The following is a 22,829-nucleotide window of genomic DNA, read 5'->3' as shown; positions in this document are numbered from 1 at the left end:
TGCTGAGTTTTAGAAGTGCTGAAGAAAATTAGTGTTGAGGAAAGCAGAAATAAAGTATTGTCTGTGCCTTGGAACAGCCTGATGTCATGGTGAAATGGGAGAGTTCCCTGACCCTGCTCTCAGGATGTGCAGCAGGGCTGTGGCTGCTGTGTGCACACAAACCCCTTACAGGAGGAGGAGCATGCAGACAGGCAGGTGCAGGAGCTGGGGCAAGCACCTTGGGGCTCTGGCCCCACAGTAGCATCTAGGAGTGGGTGCCTGGGATTCCCAGAGCCCAAGTGGGCATGTGTTACAGTACTTTCTTTTAGCTTTGCTATCTGCAGATGGCTTAAGTGTTAACCAGCTCAGTGCCCTCTTGGTACCCAGGTCCTTGTCCAGTGTCCAGGAAGAATCAGATCTTACACAGACTTGAGGATGGTGAATGTGGGAGTTTTATTGAGTGGTGGAGGTTGCTCTCAGTGGGATGGATGAGGAGCTGGGAAGGGGATGGAGCAGGAAGATGACCTTCCCCTGGAGCTTAACTGTCCAGAGGCCGATCTCCTCTCCCCAGCCAAATTCCTCTTGGTGTTCAGATGCTCCTTCTGTTCTCTCCGCCACACCATTCTGCCATTCTTCCGCTCTTCTGTTTGTTTCCTCATGGAGCTGGGGGTTTCGGGTTTATATGGGTACAGGTTAGGGGGGCATGGCAGGCCAAAAGGCAACTTTGGGGCCCAGAAACAGGAATGCCTGTTCCCATTTAGGGCCAGGGGTCTCCAGGCTTGAAGGTGGGGCCTTTGCCAGGGAACTGCCTTCTTCCAGCCAGTATTTCCTTGTCTCCTGTCTGTATCAATGGAAGACACAGTAATAAACAAAAATATGTGTAAAACGCCATGTGCTTCTTAAAGGGAAGAGCAGACAGTTAGTTTTGAGGGGAGATATGAAGAAAGACCAGAAGTTTTACAGTGAAGTAGGAATAGTAAGAACAGCCTTAGCCATGGCAAGGGGGCTGAGCGGAGTGTTTGAGGAACATATGCTTTTATTTTCTTGGTGGTGGAATGAAAAAATCAACCTCTCTTGATCATGGGTGATTCATCTAGAATAGCACTGGGAATCTTTCATATGTTATTTCACTTAATAAGCACAACAATCCCACAAATTCATTTTGAAGATATGGAGGCTCTAAGATATTCTATAATTTATAAGAAATCAGTAGAGCCAAGAATCAGAGCAGAAGCTGTTACTAGCTTCAAGACCTTATGCAAATTTCATACTTTTCTGTCCTTCCATTTCTTTATCTGATAATGGAGAAAATAATACTGACCTCAAAGTGTTGCTGTAACATTAGCTGTTTTGTGAAGTGTCTTGTCCCTTACCTGATGTCATGCCCATGCTTGGAGAATAGTAGCTATCATTCTTCTGTGTCTTATTATTACCATTACTAACAACTTGTCTGGGGCCATGCAGTAAGGGTCAGAGCTGGGCTTTGGAACAAACTTTCTTTAGACTCTAAAAGCCCTGCGTGTCCAAATTCCATGCTTGGTCCAGCTCTGACATGTTAAAAGAGTAAAGGGCCCTATGCATGAGGTTACAGACCTCAACCCCAGGCAGGTGGCAGCATGATTTACTAGAAAGAGCATGAATTTTGAAATATGACAGACCTAGACTTGAGTTCCCATTTCATCACTTACAAATTGTGTAACTTTGGGCAAGTTATCGAGCCTATCCAGTCCTTCTCATGTCTGTAAAATGGCACACAGCCTTGCAGAGTTGGGGTAAGGACCCAGGAGGTCACATCTATGCAGAAACTGGCTCTGCAAGCAATAGGTTCTTCTTGCCTTTGGCAGGTTCATACAGAAACTTCTGCTCTGGCTTCTGAGCTCCCCCTACAAGGAGCAGCCTATAATTTGAGGAAAGCGGCAGCCCAGTTAGTGAGATATGACGCTACACTGTTAGGAGGGCAGTTCCATTTTTATGCCTGTAGAATTCTTAGTGTAAACATCTCAAAATAGTTGACAAAACAAAGGTGAACGTCCTTTATCACAGCTTATCCCTATTGTTAGTATCATTCTAAGACTCAAAAGAGTAGGGCAGTTTCTAGGTAATTTGACTTCCCTGAATATTATGATAGTGAGATCATTTTTAGAAGGGTGATTAGGATTTCAACTGCATGTTAGGGTCTGTAAATGACATTCCAGCCAGATGGACATTGGTAATGCCTAAAAGTGGCTCTTCCGGGGACTCTAAAGTCAGTCAGTCACTCTGGTGTCCTTTAGCCTGACTTCAACTCCAGACAGGCTGCATATGTACTGATCTCTAGGTAACAGAAGTTGAGTGTGATTTGGCACTCTTCATCCATTGAACAATTAATGTGTATGCATGTCATCAATACCAAGGAAGCATATTGGAAATGAGGCAAGGCTTTTGCTCAATAAAAAGAAATGAAAGAGCTCCTATTATATTTTTCAGAATGCGCCTAAATGTTTTAAGGGAATGTCAAAAAGAGTCATATATTGCTCAGGGTCTGAGATAATTTGAAAGTATTTAATCTTTCTCCCTTGTCAATAGAAAATTGCCATACGTATCATCTTAAACCCTTTGATAAATTGTTGTGTTCAAAAACCAAAACTGAGTTTTTGGTTTTTATTCTTAGACAAAAAATAATACAATATAAGGTTTATAAAAATATTCTTTTTTTTTTTTTTTTGAGACAGAATCTCGCTCTGTCACTCAGGCTGGGGTGCAGGAGCACAATCTCTGCTCACTGCAACTTCTGCCTCCCAGGTTCGAGTGATTCTCATGCCTCAGCCTCCAGATTAGCTGGGTTTACAGGTGCATGCCACCACACATGGCTAATTTTTGTAGTTTTTGTAGATGTGGGGATTCACCATGTTGGCCAGGCTGGTCTCAAACTCCTGACCTCAAGTGATCTGCCCGCCTCGGCCTCCCAAGGTGCTGGGATTACAGGTGTAAGCCACTGTGCCTGGCCCTAAAAATATTCTTTATAGGAAATATACATAGTAACATGCATACTGTTTTGAGAAAGAAATTTCAGAAATAAGACAATACCATGACAATCCTAGAAATATCGATCATTTATGGGGTAGATTATTTCAGGCCTCTGGTATTGTTGATATAATGAGATGTTTGTAACAAGCACACATTAACTTGTATCCTTACTTTTAAAAAAATCAACATAGAAACCACGAGGGCTACAATAATTTAGATCCCTTTAAAAGCAATGAAAAGAAATGCGCTCTTATTCTTCTTGTATTGGTATGATACAAATGCCCCATATAATGACCTGGATAATGTTTACCTATGCATCTGCCTATAAATAATTTTAATAAATTTCTAAAGGCTGAGCCCTCAACCAATGGAAGGCAAGTTGTAATGCTGGCTCCACACTGACAGCTCATCAGAACAGGCCAAGCTCTGTTTTCTGCTTGGATGTCATCATTCTGTGACTATGAAAGCATAAAACTGGAGACTGTTCCAGCAGGTCATTGTCGCTACAACTTGCTCAAACAGAAATAAAACAGCTTTTCATGCTTATTGATCTTGGACTTTTTGCCATTTTTATGCTCTGTTGACCTGAAGCTCAGTAAGGATGTATTTTGTAAAAGGAGCTGAAAGTTTTCTTTCTCAATAGATGAGACATTTCACATTTTGGCTGCATACAAAAACAATTTCATTTTTTTTTCTTCCAAATGCATTCTGTCTGTGACTTTAAAAGAATAGTTGATCTTTAAGTAACACATGTGATGTTAGTTTTTCCATTTTAAAATAATCACATTATTGCAGACATTTTAATAGCTGTAGAGGTTGCTATGTATTAACATGATTCATGGTCCTTGACAGCACTGTCTCTGAAAATCCCCCAGGAATGCAAAATACAAAACTCCACACACGTTCAAATTTTACTGCCTGCAGCTAAAAGAAGGGAAAGAACTTAAAACTGTTGAAACCCTTCAACTTTAAAAGCATTAATAGATGGTCCCAGGGGATTAAATCTAAATCTTAATGTGTAAAAATCAAGTTAATAACCAGAGACATTAATATGGCTGCATTTGATTATTGTGATAATGCAAACAATTAGTACTGCTAAAGTGAGATGTATTAGCTTCCTACTTGCCCCTCACATCAGTAAGGCACTGGAAACAAATGGAAATAAAACATTTTACTATGAGGTTTTTTGTTTCCACCTTTGTCTTTCCTTCCCTGTAGCTGACTCATTTTTGAAATTTTATTTCAGACTAGAATCATCTTTTCATTTTGCAACTACAATTTCAACAACACCGGTGGCAAATGATCAAGGATCATCAGTTCAGCAATGTCACAAAAATTATTCATACAACCTTCGTTAGTATCAGCATCTTTCTAAATCTTCATGATAAATGAAAACAGAAGGGAAAGATTGAGAAAGGGTAGGGAACAAAGGAAAGGTAAAGGAACCACATGAAATAGACAACATTGAATTTTAAGTCCTTAAGGTTTTTTAGGAGGTGACAATCGGCACCTTTACAGTTGTTTTAGCTCCACATAGCCTGAAGCGTTGGACAATGTTCAATATGCATTTTCTTGATGGTGGTTTCTGAAGAAAGGTGGATAACCATGGCAAACCTGCCTCTGAGTACAATATGTCCCCTTATTAGGCAGATTCCTACATTTTCCTTAATCTAGTACCAGATGAAAAAGTGGGCTTCCGGTTCGTGGGCAGTGGGAAAGAAATCCCTGTAAACAAAGAAGTCGGCTAGCAAGCAATAAGTCTGGCATTGTGAATAAATGAGTCAGATACTCTGCCAACAATTAACTGATGTTAAAAGACATCTGCCCTTCATATTGAAGTTGACAGGAAAGAAATATAAGCCTTATATTAAAAAGCCATTTAGATCTAAACTTCATGAAGCCTCAGCAATCTAAGAAGTCCGTCTGAAACAGAACCAATATTCTTTTGGGGTGGGGGTGGCCGGGTATCTTTTAGATCCTCAGAATTTTAAAACGATTTGATTTTGCTATTGAAGGAGAAAGGTGAAATTAAGGTAAAATGAGTGAAGAGCTAGTAAGATGCATTTCGAAGCAAATGAAAACAAAGGAAGCTTAGAGAATGGACATTTTAGTGATTTATTTTGGGGGGGGTACTTAGACGTGTTCTGGCCTATGTCACTTGAAACCTTTTAGTTTGCTTCTCAGTTCAGATCTGTGTTGTGCATCAAATCGGTGTCCCATTCGTTATTTTTGTTTAAGCAGTGTCTGCAGGGAATTCCAGGAGACCATTTTAATAAACAGCAGCAACAATGGAATATTTGTTCACTTTTCTTCAGCAAAGAATCTGAGAAAAGTGTGTTAGAGGTAGGGAGTGGGTAGCTGTCAGTAGCTGCAGCTCCCTGAGCCTGACAGCCTCGTGACAGTTACTAATATCAGCAGATTTAATGTGTTTAGTCTAGTTGTAAGGTTTGTGATGTGTTTTTGATTTCCTGCTTCAGAAATGCGTTTTGGCTAGAAAACAGTGAGCCATACAATTCTTTTTCTTACCATACCCCAGTCAGGAAATTGTTACCTTTGTACCCAATTTATGTTACATAATAAGTTACTTACATGCACACTAAGATTCTTACTTCTTGGCCATTCAATCAACGTGTGAACATGAGCGAAAAGGTAATGAGTCCTGCGGTACCTGAGTTTAGCCGAAGCCCCGTGCCAACATCTAGGCTGTGTCAGGATTCACAAAGTGCATTTTAGTTTTCTTTCTCATTGATGCTTCAGTTTCTCTTTATTCTCCAGGGACCGCGAAATTGCCTCACTGTCTTTTAAAATCGTTGCTCTCTTTTGCTTCAGAACCAATCTGGAAAAGCATATACAAATCACCTGCAAAACTTGGACAGAGCATTTTTCATGTTTTGCTATATAGCAGTGAGTGGTTTATGAATCTTTCTTTCCCTTGAAACTCTTAAAAAATATTTTTTTTCCCTTTTCTTAGTACTGATTTAGGCATCAAAGGTTGGGGGGAACCTCACAGTGGGTTCCTGTACCCTTCAGAGCTTTTAGTCTTACTGGTTTATTCTCCTGTTTCATGCATTGTAATTAGCCAAATCTCGTTTTTAACATGGTGTTTTACTCCATGGTCCATTATGACAGGAAAGCTTGGGATTCAAAATTAGTTTGTAGTTTACAAATCAGATTTGTTTTAACTAAATGTTGTTTAAACAACCGTACATTGTTAATTATTCTTAATTCAGTGTAGATAAAAATACATTGAAGAGAGAGATATTTAAAAATAATTTAGCTAGGACATATCTGTATTTTGTTTTGGGAGTTTCAAAAAATAAATTTCATTTTAGTCTCACAAGTTCTTTATTAATATACCTATATCCCCTTTTTATAAATCAGTATATAAATAACAGAAATTGTGGAAAATATGTTGAAAGAACAGTCAATACACACTAAGTAAAAAGCTTCCCTGCTCCACTCAGGAACACCCTCTTGATATAGTTAACAACAACAACAACAACAATCTATACAGATATAGAAGAACTACATATTTTTAAAGCAAAGAACAAATAGCTTTTTAAAAATTAAAATATAAGAAAATCTTATATAAAGCTTGGGGAAATAAGAAGGAAAAAAAACCCTGACAAAATCACTGCAATTTTGAGACAACTGCTATCCTTTTTTGTGTATTTCCTTTGTCTATGGGAAACGGCATTAGATTTTTCAAGTTAAAAAAATACTTTATATTTTATGATTTCAGAGCTCAAAAACAAGAGATCTTGTTTCTTTAAAACAGAGGTCTTAAAATCAAGCACGCCTGAAGGGGAACTGGGAGACTCCAGGGCTGCCTCCCAGGTCAGTGGGCAGCCGGGATGCACCCATCTTTCCCGGCGCAGGAGGATTTCCTGCTGTTTTTTCAGGAGTGACCTAGAAGGAGGTTAATGATTCCAAAGAAGGACTTTTCCCTCAGGGAAAATTTAATCTGGTGACCTTTTTCTCTATCTGTCCATTTCTTTTAAGTCATAGACTCCCTTCATTTAACTTACATCAAGCTGTTTTATTTTCTTCAAAAACACGGTTAAAGTGACTGCTTTGCTTTCATTTAACCCTTGAACTGGATACATTTCAAAAATGAAATCTCTGTACAGATTTCTGTACTGAACTGGGTTTACAGTTCTCCTTTCAAATCCTTATATTTCTTTCTCCCTCCAAAAAAAGAGAAAAGATTGTCAATTCTTATTAACACTCCGAAATCAAGTGCTATTTGCCTAACTCCTACAATTGTCGTTCTCAGTGGTCGCACACAGACACAAGGTGTTCAGAATAAAGCAATACTTGGTAAATGGATAAATTCTTTTAAAATATTATTTGAGGGTGTTTTATTGGTGAATGTTGGGTTTACTAGTGCACTCAGTGTTAAGATTGTTGAAGGAAATTTTATTAAGAAATATGGTGGATCACGAGGTCAGGAGATTGAGACCCTCCTGGCTAACATGGTGAAACCCTGTCTCTACTAAAAATACAAAAAATTAGCCGGGCGTGGTGGTGGGCGCCAGCTACTCGGGAGGCTGAGGCAGGAGAATGGCTTGAACCCGGGAGGTGGAGCTTGCAGTGAGCTGAGATCGTGCCATTGCACTCCAGCCTGGGCGACAGAGCAAGACTCGGTCTCAAAAAAAAAAAAAAAAAAAAAAAAAAAAGAAATATGTAAATGATGACAAAGGTCTCTGCAGAGAGACTTTAAGATTATAAGAAAATATCAGCTTTATCCAGCCAGTTTCATTTTTTTTCTACCTGAATTAGGCAGAAATTAGTGGATCAAATTAAGTGTAAGAATATAGTAAAATAAAGCTATAATTATTTTATTACTCTCATGGGTTCATGCTCTTGGTGCAATGAGTTCTTGAGGGTAAAGTAAAAACAGAAACTGCCTTGTGCTCAAAGTTGTCAGTTTTTTAAAAACAACTTTTTATTCTGTAGCAGAGCCAGGACATTTTCAGCATGATCATATTACTCTGTTTTACTGCCAACATAAATTGAAAAGAATATTTCTTAATTTCCAGCTTTATAGTGTTCCATTTCAAAACATGGTCAGTCCAGAATATTGTGATGCCTACTAATGTATAAAATGGTCCATGCATAGATTATCTAATATTTAATATGCTACACTGCATATTAAATCAAGAATTCTGTTTTTCTTCCCTTGGGGCAAAAGCCATTCCAAGACAGATGACGGTAGAACAAACAACGAAAGAAAGCTCCAGTTGATCAGCTAGTCAATTTCCATAGGCTCAATCCATCAATAAGCATGAATTGAGAATCTACTGTGTTCTTACTGCTCTGCATAAATGATAGTTAGGACCAGTCTTTGTTCTCAGGTTATCATGAAACTGAAAATCATTATTATGCATGGGACAACTAAAGACCAGTTATATGTGAATTGTTGTAGCAGTGACTACAACAGAATGAAAAAACTACAGTAGCATATAAAGAATTTCATCTTACAAAGTGATTTTATATACACAACTATAATTCTGCAAGACATTTGGCGCTTCAGTTTCTTTAGGCTAAGCATACTCATCCATACCTCACAGGGTTGTTGGAGAAATCAGATAATATGGAAATATTACATGCCAGGCATTGTCCCAAGCTTTACAGGTAAGAAAATTGAAGCCCAGAGAAGTGATACAATTTGCCTAGGGCACAACAGGCAATTAAGGGGCAAAGCTCAGATTTTTAAATCTTCTTCTATTAGTATCCAATATGGTAGGGGTCCCCAACCCCTAGGCCACAGATCAGTACTGGTACTGTTAGAAACTGGGCCACACAAAAGGAGGTGAGTGGTGGGTAAAGGAGTGAAGCTTCATCTGTATTTACAGCCACCCCCCATTGCTCACCTTACTGTCTGAGCTCTGCCTCCTGTCAAATCAGCAGCGGCATTAGATTCTTATAGAAGCACTAAGCCTATTGTGAACTGTCTGTATAAGGGATCTAGGTTGCCAGCTCCTTATGAGAATCTAACGCCTGATGATCTGTCGCTGTCTTTCATCACCCCCAGATGGGACTATCTAGTTCCAGGAAAACAAGCTCAGGGCTCCCACTGATTCTACATTATGGTGAGTTGTATAATTATTTCATTATATATTACCATGCAATAATAATAGAAATAAAGACAACAATAAATGTCATGCACTTGAATAATTCCAAAACTATTCCCCCCACCCCAGTCTGGAAAAATTGTCTCCTACAAAACTGGTCCTTGGTGCCAAAATGGTTGGGGACTGCTGCAATCTAGAACATTGCTCATATCAGCAAATCCAAAACCAAACCAAGCTCACTGCCTCCTCAACACCTGTTCTGCCTCTGCTAGATTGTAACTCAGTTGATGATATTTCCATTTGCTGTTCCACCCAAGCCAGGGATCTGGGAGTCATCATTCCTTCCTTCATCTCCCACCCAACCACCCCCCAAGGTTAAGTTCAACCCCTAGATTTCCCCTGAGTGACCTACAACTGTATGGCCACTGACAAGACCCATAATTAGAGCCCTGGCCCTCAAGGGCCTGGCTCACTTTAATAGTCCCCTGACTAGTCTAGACTCTGCCTTTCTCTTTCCCCCTTCTCTACATCCTACCATAGGGATCTTTCCAAAGTACAAATCTGATCCTATTATCTCCCTGCTTCCATCCTTCAGGGGCTCCTGTTCCTGCTCCTGTCCTGCCTCCCAGTACAGCCTTACCTCCTGCACTTCCATTCACCCTTCTCACTCTGCAGTTCCAGACTACTCGTAAGTCTATGCCTGTTCACATCTTCATCCTTTGTATATTGTGCCCCCTGTATTTGGAATATCATGTCTTCTATATTATCTGGAAAGCAAAACTTTTGGCCATCGTTTAAACCCAGGTTCTTTCTTAGGAAGGAAATCCCTGCTTCTCTATATCCAAATGGTGTTAGTTGCCCTATTCTACACACTCCTGAAGGATCAAGAAGCTGCATCTCTTTGTACTTATCATACTATTGGGAAACTACTTATTTACATGCCTATCTACCCTAATTGAGGGACATGATTTTTATTTCCTTGTGACTTTATACAGTGCCTGGCACATAATAAGCTCTCTATGAATTCTGTGTTGAATTCCAGGGAGTGAGTGGGCATCAGAGCTGGATGCTGCAGGGTAGCCAAGGAGGGAGAGAAGATGGAGAAAAACTGATGATTCAGGAAAGATGGGTGGCATTGGGAACCTCGCAGGAGCAGAGTCCCAGAGAGGTAGGCATGGGCATGCAACAGGAATGGATCATCAGGATTCTGGGATCTAGACTCAAGGTCATGTGCCTATGAATTTTAAAATACTGAATTATATTTTGAATGATGAAGTCTTCTTTTTCTCTATCCTTGGCCATTGGAACTCTTCCTTAGAATATATACATTTTAGTTTATAATCTAGGAGTATAACTTTCAAAGGTTTATTTGTAAAAAGTAACAATTGCTTAAAAGTTTTTTTTGTACTGTAACACTGCAGATTCAATTTCAAAGTGTGTCCCTAATTTTAGTGTTCCAAAGTTGAATAAGCAAAACTCTTCTTTATCTCTCTCTCTCCTTCCCAATCTCTCTGTGTGTATGTGTATATATATATTTCACATTATCTTTTACAATTTTAAACAATGTTATCATGTGACTAGTTGCTCACCATTCAGATCTTTCTAGGCCAAAGAAAACTATCCTAACCCTTTACAGAAGCAGTGGGCCAACGCTTGTGGCTGTACAGATTGGTCTGCACAAGGGAGCCTGCTGAGGAGGTGAGTGTTGGCTCAAATCCAGCTGGCATGCTCCTCCCCAGGTGAGGGGGTGTGGGGTTATGTCCACCAGGGAGGACACCTCCATGTAATTCACACTATGGCACTGCCTGGGCTAACACTGCCCTGCAGAAATCCTTCTATCATTATTTTATTTTATTTGCCTTTTCCCTGACCTGTTCCTGCTCTGTTAGGTTTTTATTAAAGTGGAACAAGCAGAATTGCAGCAATATTTCAGCAGGAGATGCCCAATGACTTTATAAAAGGGTTTGCTGGTATTTTCTAGTATTTTGTTCACTTCTTGGATAAAGCTGCATAAAACATACTTGTGTCTGTGGAACAGCACATAGGAACCTCTTTGGTGGTGTGCTGGCACCAGCTTGGACCAGCTCCTGGAGCCACTTCTACTCATCTCTTTCCAACTCAGCATTCTGTGACATTACACATCAATAGTTTGAAATTGGAAATGATGGGAGTATTTCCACCACAGAAATTGTCAACCATCACAAAACAAGGCTTTTCCCCACAACCCCAAGAGAGCAGATGTGCCAGCATACTACATACCTTTTCTAGATGCTAATGACTTTCTAGAACCACTAATCTTTTATGTAAAATAAATGTTTGAACCACTGTTTCTACAGAAGACACATTGCCTTACAACTCTGACACTGAAATCTATATGCCACTCATTGGGGTCAACTTTTGTGGTCTCAGCGATCTTCAGTGGATCAGGACTTCCCCCTTGCTATCATGAGGCTTAGAGATATCACTGTGTACTTTCTTATACACATCATTCACAAAATTCCCAAATGTGCCTTCTCCTCACATGAATTTATTGATCTCAGTTGGAGCCCCCAGAAAAATGCTTGTTTGTTTCTTTAGCATACATTCATTTCTCTGTGTGGGGCATCTGTGTGTATGTTATGTATGTTCTAGCTAAACCTTGAAAAAATATTTTATTTAATCCTATGGGAACTCAATTGGTAATCATATCTTTTATATGAGACTCTTCTAAAAGACACGGTGGATTGGAGCATTGGCCTCAATTTTTCGTCCATGCTGTATATACATCCTTTGCCATGTCACCCCACCTCAAGGCAGTGTGCTTTCCTTTCCCTTGACTTTGGACTCACCCATGTGACTTGCTTCAGCAAATGAGATGTTAGCATTTATGACATAAGCAGGGGCTTAAAATAGGCTTCATCGTTGGGCTTGTCTTCTTGTGCCTCTGCCATAGCTATAAAGAGAAAGTGCCCCTGTTAATTTGCTGGTGTAAGGAGGATGAGAGACATATGGCACAGGTCTGGACCCAGCCTGCCCCTTGGAGTCAAGCCCAGATTAGATTCACTGAACCCAAGCTGACATAGAGCTATGCGAGCAAGAATAAATTATTGCCATTTGAAAGCTCTGGATTTGAAGGTAGCTTGTTATGCAGCATTATTGTGGTAATAGTTGACTGATATATCATGTGATTTGCATGAACGTCATGAATTTTGCATAAACCTTCTTTTTTTTTTCTTTGAACTAAGAGTTTATTTTAAACAAAAACAAAAACATTTCTGGTCAGTCAAAAAATAGTTATTGAATACCTACTATGTACAAGTTGCTATTCCAGAAGCTGGAGATTCAAGGGCAATCAAGAAGGAGAAGTTCTTGCTTTCAGGGAGCTGATATTCTATAGCTGTGCTATCTAATAACGTAGCTACTAGCCATATGTAGATATTTAAATTAAATAAAATTTAAAACTAAATACATAATAAGAGAAATATTTAAATAATTATTAAATAATCAACTAAATAATCAATTAAATATTAAATAATCAACTCAATTACATTTTAAAATGTAGTTCCTCAGTCTCACTAGTCACATTTCAAATGCTCAATAGCCACCTGTAGCTAGTGGCCACTATACTGTGCATGATAGAGACCATTTCCATTATTGCAGATAGTTCCACTGGACAGTGTTATTCTAGAGGGAGAATACAACAAAAAGTAAATAAACGGACAAAGTAATTTCAGCTAATGATAAGTACCACGAGGAAAACAGAACAGAAGCGATGTGTTATGGAGTAAGTAGAGAGGGTGCTGGATGCTGGGAAGAAGCAGCCAGGCAAAGCTCTGGGGGTTGCTCCTTTTGGGCAGAGAGCACTGTAAGTGCAAAGGCCCTGGAGTGAGAAGTAGCTTGGTATGTTTAAGGAATGGAAAGGTCAGTGTAGCACGAGCTGAGTGAGGCAGGAGAGGCGAATTGAAGGGCAGGAAGTCAGACAGGTGCGGGGGCCATATCTTGCAGGGTCATACGTGCTGTGGTCAGGGGCCTGGGTTTCGGTCTAAATGCAATGGATAAGCAACGGAGGATGTTAGACAAGGAGTGACATGATCCGATTGGTATTTTTTAAAAGACTGCTCTAACCACCTGAAGCTGATCTCGTAAATGTGAAGTTCTAGATACTGAGATAGAAATGGATAAATGTGTCTCTAGAGAGATGAAGAAATAAATCTAAGAATGTTATTATGATAAAGGAATCTATGTACACATTTTAAGTTGTGTATTCATTACTGCCATATTTATATGCTACCCCCAAATCATTTTTAAAAACGAAAACTTTGTGTGGGTCCTTCTAAAAACAGGAATATAACTTCTGTCTAAGAAGGAATCACAGGGCTGAAGTGAAGGGAGCATCTGGAGCTGTCTTACAAGGGATCCTTTCTCTCCTGCCCTCTGTAGGGCTTGGCAGAGGCACAAAAGGGTGGTCAGGGCACCAGCATGGGGAGGAATGGTGGATCATGACGAGCTCAGCCCAGGCAGGGCAGGAGGATCATTCTGGAGGGGCCTGAGAAGGTTCTAAATAGCAAGTGGGGAAAAAAAATCAGGAAGCAAATCATAAACCACCACAAAAAGAGAGGAATAAAGTCATAGGTGTGGAATGACCTAGGATAAGAGAAATAACTACCTGAAAAAACAAAGGCAAGAAAGGGCAACTTTGGGTATGTATCAATTCTCTAAGTCTGCAGAGGTGCTAAAGTCAACAATAAAAAAAGTTAGCAAAAATGTATCTCATATTGTTTCTAATATGAGGAAGATCAAATGATTTATCAACAATATGGAAACACCTGCAATGGCCCTTGTTACAATTATGTTATACATCTTTTTATAAAACAATTAAGGATGATTCTTCTGTGAACTAACTGTGACTTGGAGCAAATCCCTTAGCATCAGAGACTTTGTTTCTGTATCAGTAAACAAGAAGCATAAAGTCAGTTCTCATGCCCCTTAGATCTCTCTCGGCTTTAAAGTGAATAGACTGTATGATTCAAGATAGATTATTAAAATTCCAGAAAGTCTAGATATGTGTGTGTGTGTGTGTGTGTGTGTGTGTGTGTGTGTAGTTTAGAAGTGGGCCACTTTTCCAAAAGTTTGTTTTGAAATAACTACATGTAAGAGAAGAAAAAGAAAGAAAAAAATTGTTAACCGAGCTGTTTTTTTTGTTTGTTTGTTTGTTTTTTTGAGACAGTCTCACTCTGTTGCCCAAGCTGGAATGCAGTGGCACCATCTTGGCTCACTGCAACCTCCATCTACTGGGTTCAAGCAATTCTAGTGCCTCAGCCTCCCCAGTAGCTGGGATTACAGACATGTGCCACCATGCCCAGATAGTTTTTGTATTTTTTAGTAGAGATGGGGTTTTGCCATGTTGGCCAGGCTGGTCTCAAACGCCCAGCCTCAAGTGATCTGCCTGCCTCTGCCTCCCAAAGTGCTGGGATTACAGACGTGAGCCACCACACCCAGCCTGTGACTGAGCTTTGTGCTAATTGAGTCAAAGGCAATATTAATTTGGAAACAGTAGCTGGACATAAATCTGTATGACAGAGGAGATATTGTATCCTTACATGTGCTGAGAAACATTACAAATGTGAGAAAGAGAAGAATGAAGCAACCCATTTGCCTGGAAACATGGAGCCTGAACTAGCTTTCCCCATTTCTGTTTGGCAAGACTCTACCCATCCTTCAAGACCCAGGTTGAATGTCACCTCTTCTGTGAAGCCCACTTCAACCTTCTTATGCACAGTCTCTCCATTTGTCGTGCTCTCAAATATTTTGGTAATCCCATCGGGATGGTGCATATCTTATTTTATTACAGTTTTTATAGCCATTTTCCTTCTTTGCTAGGCCCTGCGCTCCTGAGGGCAGAATTCTGATGTATTCTTTTGCCCCCCCGCTTATCCCATCATGCAGTTCCAGTCACAAAATAAATATGTAAGTGTGTGTTGATTTAATGATGTATGGTTAAAAACTATGGTTGACATGAAGAAAATTAAGTAGAAAAAGAAAAAGGAAAAAAACTGTCTTAGTTCTTCAGTTAAGATAGAGATGAACTAAGATATGAAGTACAATATGAGAAGATGCAGAGAAAGAACTATGGAGTGACTGAGCAGGAAGAAAAAACGAGGCCAAAACAAAGAGAAGGTGAAAAAAGAAAAACAAAGAAGTCCAGCCACTTGACAGATAAAGACATCAGGAATACAAGCAAAGATGAGGGTAGAGGAGGGAGCTGAAGACAAATCCAGAGAAACGAGCACAGGGGATCATTTAGTGCAACCTTCTCTCCCAAGCACAAGGTTGGAGAGATCTGAGAAACAAGAGAGAAGTGAGGCCCATAAAAATGTCAAGTGATAATATAAAGAAAAAAAGACAGAATATGAGGATTAGTCTTAGTGGGTGAGTTTTTGTTGGGGCTGAAAATAAATAATTTAAGAATACAGGTAAGTGAAGAGAAGATTAATATTTATAAAAATTAGTTCCACCAGGATAGAGATACCATATGAAACCTTACAGGGAAAAAAAGCTCAAATTGTTTTGGAGAAATGTGGCAGAAAGGTACATCCCATTAATTGACTTTACAATGTGCACTGGATCCAGCACTGGGTGCTTGGCAAATTTATTTCTTCAGACTAAAAAAGTTAATTTCTTTCTCTTCATACCTGAGAAATCACATAAACATGCTCTTTTACTTCTTCACACATCTGACTAGAAAATGGACTATAATAGATGGCAAGTGGGTGGCAAGAAGGGAATAGTAGTTAATATTTATGCACGGACCATTATTTTAGAGAGTTTGTGCTAAAAAGGGAATCCATTTGGTGAGAAAGTTTAAAAAGAAAAAAAAAAAAACAAAATTACCTAGAAGAGAATACTAAAGCTTCTAAGAGCTGCTTCTCTAATGGGTGAGTTTCTTACTGAGTTCTGGAATAATTTATTTACTGTTTGATGGTGTGAGCACTTGCCAGCCCCTGATCCCTTTCTGTTCTGGGGAAAACACCACCATGGGTGATTTTGGAAAAGGACAGGGACTCTCCTTTATTTATCAAGGGTGAGTAGATGGTCCTTTTTTCTGCACTCTAGCAGGTAGGCACTAGTATGTGACCTCAGCTCAGCCAACAGGTGCCCCACTCAGAACTTAGGGTCTTTGGGAAATGATGGGAAGAGGCCAGAACAGCTGGAGATGATGCATGGTGGCAGCACTGGCATCTGAAGTCCAGCAGTGTCCACGCATCCTGCAGCATGATGTCCTGACCTGTGTCCCAGCAGCAGGACCTTGACTGAACTTTGATGGACTTTACCCTCTCTTGTTGCTTATTTATTCCCTGAATTTCCTTCTTCAGCCTTCCTCAATTCTGGAAGCTACCTGTTCTCCTTTCGTTGTACTGCTTTCTTGCTTAAGTTAGCCTAAATTAGTTACCAAGAAACCCAGCTGATACACCAACTTATTGTAAGTGGTGATTAATGAAGTTTTAAATAAAGGAGAAGTCCTCATTAGGTCATTTATTCGATAAATATATTTTTAGCAAATATTATGGTTCAGGTATTATGCTAGGTCCTGGCAAAATAGAGCTCACTACTTCATTAAAATCCTGTTGCTACTTACACTGACTAATGAAAGAGTGTGATATGTAAACCACATATATAATACCACGTGTATTAGCTAGCTATTGGTGTGTAACAAATCACCACCAAAATAAGCGACATGAAATAACAAGCATTTATTATCTCATAGTTTCTGAGGGTCAGAAATCTGGGTGCAGCTTAGCTTGGCATTATAGCTGTGGGTCTCTCACAAGGCTGTGAGGAATATGTCTCATCTCAGGGCTTGGCCAGAGAAGGAGCCATTTCCTAACTCACTAGTAGTTGCTGGCATGTTCATTTGTTCACAGGTTGTGAAATTGAGAGCCTCAGTTTTTTGCTGACTGTTAGTCACATTTGTCTCATTTCCTCGTTAGGAGGGTTTCTGCTTTAGAGCAGCTCACAACGTGGCAGGTGGCAGGTAAGCAAGTGAAAAGAGCCAGAGTGGAAGATGGAGGTGGGGGTGGGTGGGGGGAGAGAGAGAGAAAGAAAGAGAGACAGAAAGAGAGAGAGAAAGAAGAGGGAAGAAGGAAGAGTTTGAGAGAGGGCAAGCAAAACGAAGTTTTGTACTCTAAACTCAGGAGTGGCATGCCATCATTTTTGCCATATTGTAATTGTCAGAAGCAATTCACTAGGTGCAGATGACACTCAGGAGTTGGGATGACACAGCAGCATGAAGACCAGAGCAGGGGTCATGGGCGCCATCTTACAAGCTGCCTGCCACACCACAATAAATACACATACTTTCTCTGGGTCCTCAAGAAATATAAAGGCTGATGGTGGGGGGCTGGGTGGGGGGCTGAGTCAGGGCAGAAAGCAAAAAAAGTGGGGGATCAAGGGTAGCTTTCAGGAAAAAGTAAAACCTGAATGAAGTCCACACAAAAAGGGTTATTGAAAGTGTTTCTGAAAAATAAACAGAGAAGGTCGGGAGAAATGTGAACCCCTGAGGCCACCAGGTTACATCCTGTAAAAGCTTCTGCCAGAATTTACACTGTCAGGTTGCAGTAGTGTACATTAATAGTTGACACAACACTCAGTACTGTAATAAACAGGAGAAAGATTAAAGGTACTGAATACATTCACCAAAAGGCAGACAGGGTGGGGTTTCTAGGGAGTGCCCAGAAGGCAGCATTGCACACAACAGGCATACTCTAGTTTTAAACCTTGAAAGCATCGGGTTTAACATCCAAACGTGAGATGGAGGTTTAGAAATATGATTGGGGAAACCAGTTAATAATGAAGGCAGGTAAAATCATTAAATAAAAAGGATAAGGTGATGACAGAGGTATGCTTCTGGACTGGCAATATCAATCAATTTGGAAAACTATACAGTGAACTGAAAGCCAGTTCATGTATCTAGTCAATAAGAAAAAGGAAATAATCTCTGAGAATTCAGTTCATATGCAGTTGATGCATCAGAGGAGAAGGTAGATTGCAACTTCCAAGTATAATGAATATTTGAAGACAGTCAGGGCACAGAGTCAATAGAAAACAAATGCAGAGGCAAGCTGGTAAGAAAGAAGAAAAAATGGGAAAATTAGGAAAGGAGGCCTCTTTAAAATCCTACTGCTATGTTTGGGAGAAAGGATCATGTAAGACAAAATTAAGAAGAGAGACTAGAGAAGGGCAAGGATAAAATAAAAACTTGGGAAATACAGGAGGGGGTCCCTATGGAACTGATTCTGCCTCATCAAACGTTTTTAATTCCATTTTTTATACATAAGTTATAACTGGCAACCTCTGTTGAGACTGTTTTTTTATTGCCTTATGGAAAAGCAAGGCCAACATGATTAAAAGGCAATGTATTCACCTCCCAGGGAAGGGGAGCTGGGAATGATGAACCCAAGGCTTTCTTCAGAGTGACATTTTTATGTTACAATTTTAATAAAAAATAAGGAAAAGGAGGAAGAAGAGTGGAGAAAACACTTTAAGTTTCATCTTCCTTGCTTTGAATGATAGTGGGAGAGGTCAGTACCCTTTAAAAGGAATAGAAAGGTGATCCCTTAGAAAAGGGCAGGATATGAAAACAGCAAAGCAGCAACATAAAGATTACCACGTGGGAGATAACAAGGAGGGATTTGAATACCACGAACTGATAATACTATATAGATAACCTGAGCGAAAACTGCTCACATAAAGTTTCAGTGTTGCAGGGAAAATAATGTGATAGAAACGGATATATTTTGCATATATATGAAGTCTTTAGAGTTTACAGTGGGTTGATAACATCAGTCAAAAAGAACAACTGTGGGTTTTGAACCCCACTAGTCAAAAGAAATAATACTTTGAATTTTTTTTAAAGGAGGGGACAAGTCACGAACAAGAGCCAAAGTTTTCTGTGATTAAAAACTCTGATAGGAACTTTTTGGTCAGAATTTTTTCTTTGGAAGATATTGACTCTATTTATTGTGAATTGAGCCTACAAGAGGCCCAGTGTTGAAGGGCAAATAACAAGTGTTTACGTAGCATCAAAGGTGACACTGAGAATGATTACTCTCTTTCTGTCTCAAATCTGTATCCACTTCCTTCTTCATCCATATTTTGATCAACCTGATGAACATCTCTGAAAATTACCAAGTAGGAAATTATGATGATGATCATTGACTAAGAGGGCCTCACAGGGTTTTATGAATAAAAGGAAAAAACAGAGGTTAGAAAAACTTACATGCAAAGAAATTTATATACTGTTGAATTGGGAAATCTTATATTTAGCATGAAGCTATCCAAATTGAAAATATTGGTACTGTAGGCAGACAAGAATGAAACATCTGTACTCAGTTCAAGCTTGGTGTAGATGGCGTTCTGTCATCAGAATTCTCTATTAATTGGTTATCTCTGCATGTCTTGATTATAGTGGTAATGAACGTTCATAAATATTAATTCAAAGATACCAAAAATTTATGAAGCACCTTCTAAATCATCAAAGACAGGTTAGATGCTGTTCAGCAACACTCCACAGATAAGTGAATTTACTGTGTTCTGATTCTTTGAAAATTATTAATCTGTGTAATCGAGAGCACGCATTTCCAAACTGCAGGACAGCAAATAGTTTATTTAATTTAACTCTTAACAATTTCCAAACATGTACAAGAAAAATCCCTACACCTAAAATCCTGTTATTTATACCATGCCTCTAGAGCACAATGCATCTATTTTTCATTATAACACAAAAAGTTTATGAGTGTCTCCCCTTTTCTGAAACTCCAGCTTTATAAAAACCTGTTTTATTTTCCTAGAAATCTAAAGAAAAAAATATACTCAAAAATGATTTGAACTCAGATTATAGGGCTTTGATTTCTTTGAAAATAAGATTCAACACAACATAATATAGATCACTTATTTTAATGAAGAGAAATTTTATGAACCTATTTATTCTGCTACCACTGCATCATGGTAAAGAGATATCTAAATAATCTTTAATATTATCTTTCAAAAGAGCTGGTGCTCACAGATGGCTACATTTTTTCTCTGCTATGTATAGTCTTTAACTTTTACATTTGAATTTTATCCTTTTTATTAACTGTAATGACCACTTATTGTCAAAGGGCTTCTTTTAATTATCTCTGGATTTTAATGACCAATATTCTAATTTTTATAAACTGTAGTGTTAACCAAATATTATGGTATTTTAATAATTATATTAAACTATACCAATCAAAGAAATCCATTTGTGCTCATTTGGACAAAAACTTAAAATTTTGGGGTTATAAACCAAATTACATGTTCTATTTTCAATGTATAAAATTAATTCAACTGTGTACACTTTCTAAAACTAAAATATTTACCAAAGGCATGATTATCTAGGGACATATAACTTATGAAAAATTGTTTATAATAAATTTTTTTAAGTGAGAGAAACATAATTTGCCTTTTTAGGAAATATAACTATTTCCTCTTTATTTCATTATCTATAAATTTTGTATTTCTGATGACAGTAATTATTTTTAGCATATGCCAGTTAAGTTCTACAAATATATACTATTAACAATACTTAAAAAGGTAGATTCAATTTCTATCAACTGTTTTATTCCTTTATTGTCTCTTTTAAGGGTACATGTTCTTTTTTTGTTAGTAGATCACTTATCTATATCCTTAATTCTTTAGAATTCACAAATCAGTACTATCTGGTTTTTCTAATATGCTACAATCTCTTTTCTTAAGATGATGCCTCACCTTTCAGTTACCTTTAAAAGTAGCTTGCAAATATTATTCTACTGAAAGATCCCTCTTTTCTTTTCACAATTTCTGTGTGAAGAAAGGATATTTTCTCTCTTTTATTGTTTTAGTGGCTCAATAAGGACCTTTGCAGTGGTTATGAAAGCCTCAGTAAGAAAAGATGACAATGTGAAACCTCTAGTTTTAAACGTTTCTATACATGTTGAAATTAAATCTTTAAATTTCAATGAATTCGTGTATTATAAAATAAATGAATAATGTATAGCGTGCATTTAAAAAACTTTACCTTTTTGGATATAGTCCACCACCAAGTAGAAAAGTCCTCAACGCATCTGTATCAGAATTTTTTAAAAGGGGTTTAATGACTCAGATTTTATGAAAGAAAAGAAGTCAAGTAAATAAGACTAAAAAAAGATTGAAAATAGAATTTGTTATGCATAATGACAAAATACATTTGCCATATTTATATATTTAATGTGGATTTTTCCATGTGACGTTCTTAAATGCTTTTGCATTCAAACATTGCTACCCATTTCATAGATTAAGAGGTAGAGTGTGGTTATGAGTATGCAGGATGGATATTAAGTAACTTACTGAGAATTAGATGGTGGACAATTAAAGGAACTGGGAACTGAGTATAGTTTTTGTGGACTAAAAATATTGCCTTTCCAAATGCATCACTAATACTTTGCACAAATGTTAATTTAAAAGTCCCTTATATGTTGTTCTAACAATAATGTGTTAATATGTATATACGTGGATGTATATACATATATAACACACACATATATTTTATATTTTAAACACACAGACACAGACACACACATTAGATTCAGATGGATTTTGATTAAACTGCCCTTTCATAGGACTTTTAATTAACTCTTGTTAAAAATGCTCCTCCTTTAAAAGAAAGCTTCTGTGGAGTAATATGACTGATACAGTCATATTACTCAGGCAGGTAATACATTAGATTTGAACTAACTTTCAATATTAAAAAAAATCCAAAATCGGTCTTGAAAATCTTAAAATATTACATGAAATTGTTGTACAGATAAGTAGACATGTGCTAAGGATATTTATATAAAATTATGAGCAGAGTATTCTCTTTGTAATTGGTTTAGATGCCAGATTGCAACTTTGACACTATTACTTATAACTTATCAAAGACAATTTATGCTTTGCAACTGACATTTTAAAATTGGAGATTTACTTGAACTGGTACCTAATGTGTTTTCTGTAATTAATTCCTTTGAGGTCAAGTTTCATGGACACAGGATTCCTTTAACATTAATCCCTCCTTTAGCAATATCTTTATTGTTGGAGTTAACAGTTGAAAAAACGTTAATCTTTTTTTCAAGTAAGAGTCTCAGTTCCAGATATTGTTCGTTTCACCAATGCAAGACATTCTGAAAAGTGCAAAATATCTTAAAAGTAGGTGCTGTGGAGTCAATGCATGAAAAGAGCCAGAAGTTAAATCAATCATACGTTAATACGAAATGGAAAGTTTAATTATGTAGCTACTTAAGTTCTTAATAGAACTCGGTAATGGAGGGTCTGTCTCATTTTAAACTTTATACTACTATTCAGGTTATTTGTAAATAATACCTAACATTTATAAGCTTTATATGTTTTTGCTGGTTATTCAGGAGATGTTAAATAGGTTATTTGGAGGACAGCACAATTTGTTGGATGATGATGTTCAAAAAACTGTTGAATGAAAATGAATGACGTTCTCATTGTAGCTGGTTTCCAGTCTTAAGAATGAGAATAATACATTTAAAAGTTGGGAGATAAATAACTGAATATATAGTAGTTTACTATTCCCAAAATGAATTTAGTTAAGCATGAAAAAATGTTTATCAGTTAGGCATGTTTACCTTTCTGCAGTGGCTAATTATGCTTTTTCGCATAGTCCAAAGAAAGACAAATCTTAGTTTTCCTTCTTTAGCATCTGTGTAGCCTCTATCAGGTGAATTGGACAGTTTACATTTTTGGTGTCTG

General features: G+C 38.1%; 1 long non-coding RNA gene across 1 annotated transcript; it reads right to left on the bottom strand.

Annotated features, from left to right (window-relative positions):
• Positions 1 to 413: 413 nt before the first annotated feature.
• Positions 414 to 21,161, bottom strand: LOC104003111 (uncharacterized). Its single transcript, XR_001711286.1, has 4 exons — positions 21,115 to 21,161; positions 11,891 to 11,994; positions 5,654 to 5,821; positions 414 to 820 (listed from the first exon to the last, which is right to left on the bottom strand). It is a non-coding gene; the product is annotated as an uncharacterized LOC104003111 (long non-coding RNA).
• Positions 21,162 to 22,829: the final 1,668 nt, after the last annotated feature.

The sequence above is a fragment of the Pan troglodytes genome, chromosome 17, assembly GCF_028858775.2.
Source record: "Pan troglodytes isolate AG18354 chromosome 17, NHGRI_mPanTro3-v2.0_pri, whole genome shotgun sequence".
Taxonomy (NCBI): Eukaryota; Metazoa; Chordata; class Mammalia; order Primates; family Hominidae; genus Pan; species Pan troglodytes.
This window is presented reverse-complemented; position numbering and strand designations above follow the sequence as displayed.